Here is a 13,945-nt window from a genome sequence, read left to right as displayed (position 1 = left end):
GAAAAAAACGTACCTCGAACCGAGCGTCACACATCGGGTCACTCGGGACGATTAAGAAGAGACAGCCGATGTTGGATCCTGCGTACTCCCCCCTGCCCTCCCCCACTCCGCGAGACACATTCGCGAGCAAACGTCGGCAGCATCGGCGTAGCCGCTTATTTTTCACGAGAGGATTACACGGCAATGGTAGCGGCGACGGCGGCGACGACGACAGCAGCTGCGACGACGGCGACGGCAGCCGCGCAGGCAGGACGAACGACGAACGGCGAAAAGGGAGAAAAGGGTCGCGGGCGACGGGGAGTGCCGCGCGGGCGACCTATCGTCGTACCCGGGGCGCGCGGATTCGGTCGGACTTACACTCGTCTCCCGGGCAAACGAAGAACGGATCAGTCTGCACGAAGCTATTTCGCTAGAACGCACGGAATAGCGAAGCGTAGTCCGCTCGCTCGGCTGGCGAACGGCCGTTCCCGCGAGCGATCATTCTCCCCCCGCAACGGCACGAAGGCCGCGCGCGCGATCGGTGGCGATCAGCGGCGACGCGGCGACGCGCGGGCGGGGTGGGGAGGGGAGGGGAGGAGCGAGGGGAGGCGAGGCGAGGCGCGTTTGCATCCACGTCCCTCGCCGCTCCCCTCCCCTCCCCCCCCCGCCCGCTGCCTCCCGCCGAGCGTGCTAAGCCTCCGCGCGGAGCGGATGAATCCAACTTTTCGCAAAATCTTTTCTCGCGGTTCCGGTTCTTCTCTCCGATTTTCTCGCGTCCTGGATTGTCTCTGTCGCGCAAAGGGAGACGCGTGTCTGCTAATCTCGACCGTCGGATAATTATCTCTAAATAAATATATGTATATATTTCTGGAAATCCTCCGATAGTACTATCAAAAATATTATCGTTCGCTCGATATCTGATACGAGGCGAATTATAAATGTCAATGATGAAAAAATAACACGAGTACTTTCCAACAACGCTATCGAGAAAATGTCGAGATGTCTCTAATCAAAATTACGTAAATTACTATTTTTGCAGCCTCGGAATATTATCTTTCAAATGATTAAGTCCGCACAGTCTCCGTGCTTTATCTTTCGCAATACCGATCTTAATCTCTCTCCCCCTTCCCTTCTTCCTTTCTTCCTCTCTTACCACCTCTTCTCCCTCCTCGCGTATACATTTCCCCATCCTTTCTCTCTTACGTTTTTTTCTCTCTCTTTCTCCTGTCGATAGGAGAATTCTCACCGTATATCGCGCGCAACGAATAATCCGTTATGAAGATGAACGCCGCAAGAAATCTCGCGCGAGGTCGCGCGTTTCATTCAAATTTAGCATTAACTGTCACCTGTCACCTGTTATTCCACGCGCGAACCGTATTATTTTCGTATACGAGTTGTTGATTTAAACGGGAAGCTATCCGAGAATAATTTCCGGAGCGCGTTACCGTTTACTACAATGTGCAACTAATCCGAACGGATCTTTCTTACACGAGCGAAACTAGAAAACGCGAGATAAAACAAGCGAACTCGTATGTTGGAAGCGGAAACGTCCATCGCGCAGAACGAAATATCTACGTGATCCCTTAACGTAAAAGCGAGTCGTCGAGAGAATATTAAATTTCTTCCTTTCCCGGTATTTTATATAATAAATCCTTTCTTGGAAAAATTATTTTCAAGATGTCACGTGTAATATCCATACAGAGACGTCTAATATATTTTTCAAGCATATTTAATTAGAGACAAATTTTCTCTCTGAAAATAATAAATATGTTCGACTATTTCCGGATTATGTTAGGCATTTGATAATAATCATTATCCAAATACAGCACAGAAAATTGCAGCAATTTGCAATGTTATTGTAATGTTACAACAATATTAATAATAAAGTTCGCTAAAGATTTCTTAATCACAGGCATTTGTATTTATACTGGAAAATTTGTTACTCGGAATAAAAATATTTGACTGTCCAAATTTCGATAACAGAGATAATAATCATTTGTAAAATTACTTAGCGTTTTAATATCTTATCCGTGCGTCCATAATTACAAAAATAACCGGGAGAAAAACACGGGAAAACCAGAAAAAAAATTAGAACAAGAGATTCCATCGAATCTTAAAGCGTGAAAAATAATAATAAAACGCAAGGAGTATATTTTCAACGTTACATTATATCATTATGCATAACCAGTCCGTTAGTCTACTATCTAATCTAATCGTTTACCAAAAATGACACATGTTGTCATATATAATTTTATCAAAAGCATACATGAGCGGGGACGCATTTTTACACAAGCGTACGAGATCGTATCGTACGAATAATAAGGCGGGCAGCATATATATTCTCGATTCTCTATTAGCTGCACTTGACTGCGAGGCTAGCTTATATATCGATTTAAAATGGCGGATCGTCCGCTTACGACTCTCGAGCGTGTCTCTAGCGCATCGGAACGCGAAACGCCGCTATTCGACGCGACTCGGCCGCGCGCGCGCGCGCGCGAGCGCGCTCGCGCTCGCGAGCGGGAGAGCATCATCTCGTCTCGCGCGTTTGACATCCGCGAGGCAAAACCCGCGTTTTCCACGCGCTTTTCCGCGCATTTCTCCCTCCGTCTGTCGCTCTGTCACCGCGACGTACTACGTTGCATGCGCCGTGAGCGCGTATTTTGAATGTCCCGTACGCGAGTATCAAAAATTATTGATCCACTCGATGCCACTGCGCGTGTGTGCTGCGTGTACGCGCGCGCAGGTGGTCATTGTGTGTGCTCGCAAGTCAGGGATTCTCAATCCCGTCCCTATAGATCTCTCGCGGATCAGGTTTTTTTTTTATCGTCCTCTGGATAATGGCAGTTTTATCATCTCTCAACTTTCAAATTTTTATCGTCTCGTGCATATTTCGAAAGCCCTCTTCCAACTAAATTTCTAATCTAATAGTACTAAGAGATTATATCGTAATTAGATACTTCGACTGTCGCTCCGAGGGTGACATCTGATATCTCAACTTGAATTTCATATGGTACTTAGGAGAATGTTTGCTAAGCAGTTTTTATTACAAAGTAATTTCATTGATATCGAAAGAAATTTGATAATTAGATTTCTCACGAAAAAAATGGTACTTTTATTCCGAACGAAATATCTCTCTTCAAAGAAAATTAAAATTTTCGCAAGTGCTCTAGATCAAAATCAAGTTTGAACGAGCTTAAAATAATTTGGCTCCAAATATGATTCTTCACCCTCCCCTTTTCTCCTCACGAATTTAATAGATGAAAAAAATGTATGCAATATTACGTTGAGATTAAAGATCGAGGCTAAAGAATCCCTCTCGAGATAAGCAAGTCGTATCGCGATTATTGCGTCGTAGTCGGCAGGAAAATCGCGAAACTGCAACTGAGAACCCCCGACGTATGCGCGAGTGCACATAGCGTGCATGTATATGTAAATACATGTGACGACGAGTACGCGCGCTGTTCTCTCGGGCGCACGTCTGCCCTTCTACTACGAGTCTCGTCGCTATTTTGAATACATCCTAAAGATAGTGTTAATAATCAAGTAATGCATTTTACAACTGTCACTATTCTTTCGACTCGAATTAATCGGCGAGACGAATTCGCGCGAACGTTCCATATTCCTGCGATAAAAGTAAACGGTCGGAAAATACGAGAGCCTTATTCCATTTAATATTAAACGATATTTTATAATTCTCGGGAATTATTCCCCAACATATTTCACCGACCCGAGAAGATGCGCGATATAAATATTACCGCTCGAATTGATGCTAACGTAACGCAAAGTATACGTGATGCACTTTTCTACAGATATAATATCAGTAGGCGAGCATTTTTGCACGATATTGCATAAATGCGATTTCCACGAGAGGTCTCGAGTTCGCGAAGAAATTTGTTCGATCGCGAGAGGAATCTTCCAGCTAGTATGTGAAAAAAAGTGATTATAAAATAATATCACTTTGCCGAATAAGGTCGCCGTAATAAAAGTTCGCACCCTCCGCGCGAACGAAGGACGTGTCGATAAAAGAGGAAGACGCGATCGAGGAAAATTGATACTGTCCTTCCTCGTGGAAAAAAATGCTTCTAGTAGGGTAAACAGTATAGTAGGTTAGCGAAGTATTTTTTTATCGGGACACAAAGAAATATTATCGGCCTGGAAGAACTCATTAACCTTTGTTGTAAAACTTCTTTCATAATATATTCTTAGAAAAATATCTATGTCATCGTGAAATCGTGTATCATTAATTTTTAGGAAAATGCATCTCTTTAGATCCTCTAGAGGATCTCTTCAGATCCTCTTCATCTTTTTATTTAATAAATATCTTTTTATCTCTTTATTTAATAAATATTCTATTTTGATCCCGGTACATTATTTTTTATACAATTCTTTTATAAAATGCAAAACGTTTATACTTGAGTCACTCGTAAAAATATTGTCAATATATCTTTTTATAAATATTGTCAAAATATCTTTTTATCTTTTTATCTTTTATTTAATAAATATTTTATTTTGGTCCCGGTACATTCTTTTTTATACAATTCTTTTATAAAATGCAAAACGTTTATACTTGAGTCACTCGTAAAAATATTGTCAATATATCTTTTTATAAATATTGTCAAAATATCTTTTTATCTTTTTATTTAATAAATATTCTATTTTAGTCCCTGTACATTGTTTTCTATACAATTCTTTTATAAACGTTTAAACTTGAATCACTCGTAAAATATTGTCAAATCTCGAGCCTTGAATTCGAAGAGCGTGCTAATATATATGACATAATTTATATTGTACATTTCAGGGGATTATCTGTCGAGAGTTATAAAATCGATGATTTGCATGGAAAGTGCGTACGATCCGCGATAAATTTTCGCGCAATAAAACACAATTCGCACATTGTAGTTAATTCGCACAATGATGCTAATTGTGACCGTACTGATTCGATTATATTAGCGTGTGGAAGGTCATCGGTGAGTGCGTTCGCGACAGATGCAATAATTTCATCGGATCAGCGAACAATGATGTCTGTATCGAATCATCGCAAGCAAATAATAGCACCTGATCGCGAACGAGATATCGCACACTTGTCGAATAAAATTGCCGACTAACGGAATAAAAATACATCAACGCTTTTATATCGCAATTAGGATATCGCGCGGAAATAAATAGCTTAAAACGAATCAATCAGTAATCATATTATTTGAGCTGATTCATTGAAAGAAAATATAAAACGTGCGCTCTCTTTCTCCCTCTCTCTTTCTTCCTATATATTTAATTATCTCTTGATAGAATGATAAAAATATTTAATTAAAGAAAAGTAATCTATATCTGTACTCTATATTTAGTATTAAATAACCATCATTTAATACTGAATGTTATTTGTTTTTCACAGTAGAGATCGCGTGTGCAGCATTATCTCGAGTTCGGGATCAAATGACAACATTTCACGTTAAATGTGGAATGAAACATGAATACGAGTATAGAAATTTTGAGTCGAGACCTTTATATAGGCATGGTAGGTTTCCAGCATTTTTTTCACCCAGGTCACAATTGTAAAAAGTTTTACGTTGCACTTTTCATTCTCGTTTTAAAATGGAATGACAAAGTAACGCATAATTCATTTTTTTCATATAAAAAGGCAATAAAATTTAATTAACGAGGGAAAATGCGTTTATCGAATATGTACAAATTATACTATATTTATCTATTATACTAGAATTTAATGATGCGCAACTACATTATTCTGCTACGCGTTATTATCAAAACATAATCCAACACATCATAATATTGATGATCTTGTACAAATCAACGTTAATTGAGAGTAATCAAATTACTCGTAACATATTCTGTTTGTTATATCCGCAGCAATAATAATAATGACAGAGAACCATAATACTCGAATCGCGGAAATAATGGCTAGGACTAAAATTAATTAGAAGATTAAAAGCTGTAATAGATTAAAAGCTTTAATACACGATTTTAATCTAATTTAAACAATTCTGTCTCTAATCTAATCTGCACAATCGAAATAATCGCGAATAGAAAAATGTCACAATCGTGTTGTCGTCGCATCTGAAATGGATTTCGTTTGCGAAACAAAGTTTTCGAGCCAACTTCCGTGAGCACTGTGGACGATCAATAAGAGACGCTCGGTGTCGACGAGAGCCTCAACCGTGTGTTTCTCAACCGATAACGAAAGGTAAAACTGACGCCCCGATATTTTTTCTCCATCAAAAACAATACGTAGTACTATTTCAAACATAGATTCACAGCGATAGAATATCAGCTGTTATCGCTCAAAATTAATACAACAATATCCGATGAATAAAATTAACTGCAAATTGTAATTTATTATTTAACAGAAATTTTATTTAAGATAAATACTGTGTTAAATGCAAAGAAAAGTGTAAAAACCTTATAACAAATAATAACAAATTGACTACTTTTAATTGTTGAAAAAATGTAGTAGCTCTGAAATATCCTGTATATTAAAAGAAAAAAGAAAATATACGACACTGTGTTGACATAATATTTATTGTTAGTAAACTATCTATTAATATCTTGTGTTTGAGATATTTAAAAAATGTATCTGTTATTTTCTATTTAATTCATTTTTATTTAAAAAAAATATAATGTATATTAAATAGAAAATATATATAATATTGATGTATCGAATATTGATATTGTATATCGATATAAAAATATATTAAGATAAAAGAGACGTCAAAAAGTCAACTCTTATGTCTCATTATAACTGGTTATATATTGTTAATATTTTCGCTAAACGATTATTCTTAACACGTTATGCCTAACGATTATTCTTAATGCATGTCTCTTACCAGTGACAGCACATAACAAACGATGAGTTTAACGGGTGTCTCTACGAGAATACGCACGCGTTACGTAATAGATTTATTTTTATTTTCGAGCGCTCTCTGAAATGACACACCGAAACGTAACATTGATATGCACATATGTATATGTATGTATCTATATATGTACATTCAAATGTATTAGGAAGTGTGCTTGATAATATCATGACATACCATTTTATATACGTAACAATATCACGCGGCAATATCAATGCTTGCAAATATTCAGTAATTTAAATATTATTCATTTAGGTAGATATCGATACATCACAATGAAGCAATATCTAAATCCAAAAAATTATGCTGCTCAGAAAAAATGCAACAAATGATGTTATTGTTTAGATTCTTAGGTTCTTCTTTTTGTAAGTTAATTAATGAAAAATTAGTTTCTAACAATTTTATAATTTTTATAATATTAATAATGCTATGTACACATCAAATAGAAATTAACATTTTCAAACAAGTAAAAGTATCGCGCTATCAATATCAATTAATGCCTTCAACTCTGCAATTTTAAGAGTAATTAAGATTAATTAAGAGTGATTAAGAGGTAATTATTAAAATATCAAAGATATTTAAATAGATATTTAAAAAGATAACAACTTAAATTCGTCATCGACATTTTCAAAAGCGCAGTAATATATCAATATTATATATATTTTGAAACATTTAAACAAAATTATTGAATATCTTTCATACATCTAACATTCAGCGGTGCTCGAATTTAACAAGATACATTTTGCAGTATCGATAATTTCAGTGTGTGTACTTAAGAAAAAATAAAATTTCTGTCCTAATTAATTGAACAAAAAATGATACACGTATACCTAATATATGCATATCATATCTGTCGAACAGTGTCATCTTTATTCAAGATTTCAATTATATTTTCCAAATTACTGAATACTATATTCCAAGTGTCAATGTCTAATTAATAAGGAAAGATCAAAGGTGTCGAGACAAAAAAAGAATACGGAAGAACGTATCCCTAGATGCGCGACACACACACGACATATCATCGCATCCCTCGATATCACGCGCGCGCATCTTATACATACACACACACGCAACGCACGCACACACACAGCACCGTATACACAGCGTTAGCTTGGCAACAAGCGGACGGCCGGTTACGGGGCAAGGTCGGCCCTCCTTCCCAACTATTTTATCCCAGGCATATATTTATTACGAAACTCATATATGTGTGTGTATGCGTATGCGTATACGTACGGTGTACATACACAACGCGCGCGCGTGCTGAACCTGCTCGTGTAGAAAATTACGTTTCCGACACATTCGCAAGAACTCGTACCCCGTTGAAATCATGTACGATAAATTCCGACAAAAATATATACGGAGTAAATTCGTGATGTACTCGAATCAGCGAAATGTTAATCGAAAAAAACACTGAAGGAAAAAAACTATGCGACAAAGTCGCGCAAGGATTTCACGATACTTTTTCTCTCTCGACGAATTTTTCAATTTGTTTTAAAAATCAAAATTCTTCTTAATTGTAAAATAAATATGAAACTGCAATGCAATCCTTTACTCTTCTTTATATATATTTTTTATTTTTTTTATTTAAAAAATTCACACATGAAAATTAAGCTTGATTAATCACTTCAATCGAAAATGCATGATCATGGAAAAGGAATCATCAATTTAATTAACCACACGAATTATTAATACATCGGCAAGTAAACAGAGAAAAATAAATAAATAAAATATACGTAACGGGAAGTTTTAGTTTGCAGTTATTACGTCCATATCGTAATATTTATCTTGACTTATATAATGTAATTCTATTTCCATGTCTTTTCGGTTTTATTTATTAATAACGAAATTATTAATTGAAATCTCTATTAATTGTTAACTTATTGCGCGCCACTTGTTATTTATGTCTCACACTTGTAGACATCAATAATATCGTCTGATTTCCGTTGAACATAAGAATAGCACATTGTAATAAAAACAATTATCAACTTGTTGCACAAAACTTGTTGCACAAAAGAATTAATAAAAAAGTCAATCTAAGGCTATCTCTCGCGTATAAAAATAACAAGTTTTAATATTAATAGATCCGCCGGTAAATTAAAAATCGCAGAAGATATGCGTGTATTATTAAAAATAATCCGCATTGTGTTTTGCAAATTATAAAATGTCATTGACACAACGAGAAAATAAATAAAATAATATATATAACATATATATTCATAAGAGAAATTAATAACATGCTCAATAGATTTATAATATTTATTCTCATCTTTCTAAATCTTTAAATTCTGGAAATATATAGAGCGTTGTATATCTTTTATGTATTAGCGTAAAAACACGAGAAATGCTGTCCTCTTTATCATCCCCATGACATTCTTTTTGCCTCGTGATTCCCAGGTTGAACACATAAGCCCTTAGAATCACCTGTCAGTGGCCTGTTAAGAACTCAATAGCAACCCTGAATCTCAATCTGTTCATTGCCATAAGCTTATCTGCTCTACATGGCAAGGGATGTTTCATTAGCAATTTCTATAGCCCTTAGATCAGGTGCTCTCGCCTCAGATAGCTTTTGATAATTTTCTCGCCTACAGTAAAGAGGACACCGATGGAGTAACATAAGAATAGATAAATATACGCTATATTTTTTTTGCATAAAGCAAGAAGAATGTGTGCACAAGTTTTATAATCCGCGAAAGCGTGATTTTAGTGAAAGCATCGGGATACCGTAGTCGCGTTTCTCTGCTCTATTCTTCCTCTTTTAAATCTATTTCTAGCACATGTGTGACTATCCACATACATAAATATTAAAAAATTTAATATGGTAGTTGCTTTTATATTTTATAAATACTTCTACTTATTAAAAATTTTATTTATTTAAACGAGATAAATTTCTTTAATATAAAAGCGTTGAATTATAGAAGGATCATCCGATTTATAATAATAACCAAAATTAGTAATAATTAAAATAAAATATTATCATTATAAGATATATTTTGATGTATAAATCGAATGTATTTAAAAATCTGTATGTGATGTATTTAACGATCTTTAACCTCAATAAATAAATTGAATTTAAAAATAATAATGTTAAAGAAATTTATTTTAAAATATAGAGAAATTTTTATCCTATGCATGTGTATATCGGTATAAAAAATTTTTTATCATAGATTTTTGAAATAAGTAAGAATATAGTAAGAAAAAATAAAGCAATTTTCGAGGTATACGTTCTCTAAAATGCAATTCATAAAATAAATCAGTTAATTTATTAAAATAATTATAAATATTTTAATAAATTTTATAGAATATTTATTTATTTATTTTGTAGAATAAATACTTTAAGATAATAAAATAATCATATTTTTTTTAAATCAAAATCTGCATTTATTAGAATATTATATTATACAACATATACGTCAAATGTTGCTTCATTGGAAAAAAGTAATAAAAAAGAGACTAAGACCTGATTACACCAATGTTATTTTGGCTTTAAGCGAGACTTAAATACGTGACTGTCTTTATTTATTTAGAGGGAAAGATAAAGATAGATATGTATTTAAGTCTCGCTTAAATTCAAAATAATGTTGGTGCAATCAGGTCCTGGCTTTAACGATTTACAAATCGCACACACACATCTTTCATATTTTTCTATAAACAATTTGAAATATAATTTGTGCATGTCATGAATAACAAATGTTTCTATATCTTTTCAACTATGGTTTAAAAAGAAAAGATAGAGATAAAAACAAATAAACATAATTTCTTCAAGCAAAATTTTCTTGATGACATCATTAACAAAATATTAAAACAAAGATAATTAGTATTTTAAATAAAATAAATAGTAGCATTATCAATTGTTTCCCCTATACATTTCTATTCTTTCAATCTCAATTTTACGAATTTAATTAAAATCAATCAGGAGAGAATCTTTTCTCCCTCTACAAAGAATATATCAACAGAATATACAAAAAAATCACATTTTCAAATTTTTAATAAATCTTTTAAACTAGTCTATCTCCCTGGAGGTGTTTTAATTTAATATTTAAATACACAGAGAGTATTTTGGTGAGTGAAAAAATTCTGAAATACTCGTATAGATTATCATAGAATTATGCGTATCTGTAGCTGCAAACATACATCTGTATCCATGTGTGATACGTGGACGTCGAATAAGATAAATTTAATATTTTTAGAGACATTTATCGCTCGGGCAATCAGCAATTCGCCCTTTACTGTAGTACTCGATCGCGTCACCCAGCCTGCCTCACGTGAGCAACCTAACCTTTCCTATTCGCCGCACGAGCCGCACAAAAAGAAAGAAAGAGAGAGAGAGAGAGAGAGAGGAGAGAGAGAGAGAGAGAGAGAGAGAGAGAGAGAGAGAGAGAGAGAGAGAAAAAGAGAGAGGCGAGAAAGTGGAAAGGCGAGGGGAAAAAAGACCGGAGTATATTTTCGCAGCGCTGCTTTTGTCGCGCGTCACCAAGAGGCATTCGTATCGAATTTTTTTTTCTTTTTTTTTTTCCACGATACTCGACTCGCGCGCCCAAAATTCTCATCCGAGTTTATCCTGCGAACGTTTCATCATTCGCGGATGAGAAAAAAATGCTCGCGATTCTCTTTCGGTTAACATCGATTAGCTTTGTCGCGCGGGTCGCGCGCTCCCTAGTCATGCCACGTAGTGCATAAACATATAACTCGCGCACACATACACCCTAGATACCATCTCGCTGGATCCGTTAGATACTCGAATACGAATGAAATATATCACCGCGTTAATCGAAAAGAATGGTGAAGAAAAAAATGTTCGGGAGCGGAAAATCGGAGAAGAATTTCCGCAAATTTAATTTTCCCCGCTGTAAATAAATGGAAGAATGACACTTGACGAAGGCCTGCGACGTTTCTTCATCGTCGCGAATTAATACGCGAGAATCTAAACTTATCGAATTATATCGATTTGAAGAATCGTAAGATAAAACGGAGAGACTTGAGACAACTGATGCAATTTTGTTAGTTCGAGTTTAGATTTCGTTGTAACCGGAGAATGACTTTTATATTCGTCGCTATGTGATAAGAGAAACGGAGCAAATGGCGTAGGATATAGTCTTTCGCCTGCCTACACGTAAGGCGAAAAATTTATATTTATCGCTCTCTTGCTCGCCGGGTCAAACGTAAACATCGGGTCGTGTTTTCCTTCCCTTATTCCGCGCAAATCGAAATACGCGATTGTCTATTGTAAAAGGGACAGAATAGTAATATCCCTGATAAAGTGCTGTCAAAAAATATACGACACGTCACGGGTATATATTTTCCACCCATGTATCTCTCGGTGTCTATTATTCTTATCCTCAGCCTCCTCGTCGCTATTAAAAGTTGTTATTTATTCGACGCTACGAGTTAGAGAACGTAAATCTCGACTCGTAACAACATGGAATGCACCAAGAATGCAAGAGTGCACGCCTCTGGGACTTTCTCCTCGTTTGCGCACCCACAATGACTATACATCTGCAATGGAGAACGCCGTTCGTGTTGGAGCACAAGTGCAGTTTTCGCCCGGTATCTTGATTTAACAAACGTCAAATATTATTAAAATACTCATTCGTGATATCTATCACTACCTCTTCTCTCTCTCTCTCTATTTCTATCCAATATATACATTTTTACGCGGTTAAAATCTGACAAAAAACAAGTTGCGCTCGATAATAATAGTCTTACCGCGACAACAGGTAGTGCAGGTTCTCAAGAGATATCTTTATTATTTATTATATTATTTATCTTTTATTATTTATCTTTTATTCCAATTATTTTCGAAATCGCTCTCCATCTCTCTTTCTTTCTCGTATTAATTAAATCAATATAAAATGGGAAAATACATATTTTTCAAGCGAACCTGGCATCACGTCTCTGAAAGAAATATTAATTGAACGTTTTGAGAGGGGAAACCAAGCAGAGATCTAAAACCGTTACCGTGCAATATGGTAGGTTGCGCATCGTAACAGGAAATGCGACACGACAAAGCACACCAAGTCGTCTTACATAAGCCCGACTTCCTTTAAGGTCGCATACATATCCGTTTCGCGCGACATAACGACTCTGCGACCGACGCTCGATATACATATATGTATACATATGTATATATATATATATATATATATACATATGTATATACACACATACGTACATTTGAAACGCCGCGTATATAAACGATCACGACGCGTTCGGTTTTGGACGTGCGCTGGACGGACGACGGATAATTTGACACGTAAATATCGGCCTGGACTCACCTGCGAGACGATCCGTTGTCGACTTTCGTGTTCAACGACGGTCTCACTTTTCCCACGGAAAAATCACACGTTCTTCACACACGCAAGACCACATATCTCGTATAATCACAGCGTTCTTATTGAAAATGCGCCTCGGATTGAAGGACAGAGGCGGCTAAATCAGGCTAAATAGGGCATCCGGTGACAACAGCGGCCGCTTCCCGGACGGCTACAAAGATGGCGCGCATCGACGTGACAGATGCCTTCAATGTATACACATACACTATATTTAATCACCGTCGACGTACAACATATCGCGCGCGCCTATATTTGTATGTTCTTTACCTTGCTAATGACACTATCCTTATCGTTGCATAGTCCGAACGACAGTGCAACGTCAATGTGATACTCCAACTCGGCGATTAGCGATAAGATATCAATAAAAAATTCGGTTCCGATACATCGTCGTAACGCGTATACTCGGATCGATATAACTCCGCTCCTTTTCCTCCCGGCCAATCAGATCGCTTCTTTAAAGGTAGCTTTTCAGTGACTTTACGAACGCGAAGCAAAGTTTGAATATGAAAAGCATATGGAAAGAAATAGAAACGAGAAAGGAATTATAAATATATAAAAAAATATTATATAATTTATAAGTCATAATTAAATATCACGATTACAATTTTAAATATAAAGATCTTGTTTTTGCTAATTATTTTATAAGCATTACGTATATATATTTATACAATTCCAAACGAAAAGAAAAAGAGAGAAAGAGAACCAAACCACGGAATTTTTGAATTTAAAAAAAAAGTTAGTAGATAAAGATCTATTATACGATGTAAGTTA

At 35.8% G+C, this 13,945-nt stretch overlaps 1 protein-coding gene across 6 annotated transcripts in view; it reads right to left on the bottom strand.

Annotated features, from left to right (window-relative positions):
* Positions 1 to 13,563, bottom strand: part of Gw (trinucleotide repeat containing adaptor protein gawky) — a 61,934-nt gene extending 48,371 nt beyond the window's left edge. For 4 of the 6 annotated variants that reach the window (XM_083083638.1, XM_083083632.1, XM_083083637.1 and 1 more), the window contains exon 1: positions 14 to 474. The gene's annotated coding sequence lies outside the window, so the exon portion shown is untranslated. Of the gene's footprint in view, positions 1 to 13; positions 477 to 13,117; positions 13,360 to 13,441 lie in introns of those variants that run through there. The other 2 variants (XM_083083633.1, XM_083083634.1) reach the window with 2 other exon arrangements.
* Positions 13,564 to 13,945: the final 382 nt, after the last annotated feature.

Source organism: Camponotus vicinus, unplaced genomic scaffold, assembly GCF_025532165.1.
Source record: "Camponotus vicinus isolate PSW18456_S1 unplaced genomic scaffold, iyCamVici1.0 SCAF_12, whole genome shotgun sequence".
Classification (NCBI taxonomy): domain Eukaryota; kingdom Metazoa; phylum Arthropoda; class Insecta; order Hymenoptera; family Formicidae; genus Camponotus; species Camponotus vicinus.
This window is presented reverse-complemented; position numbering and strand designations above follow the sequence as displayed.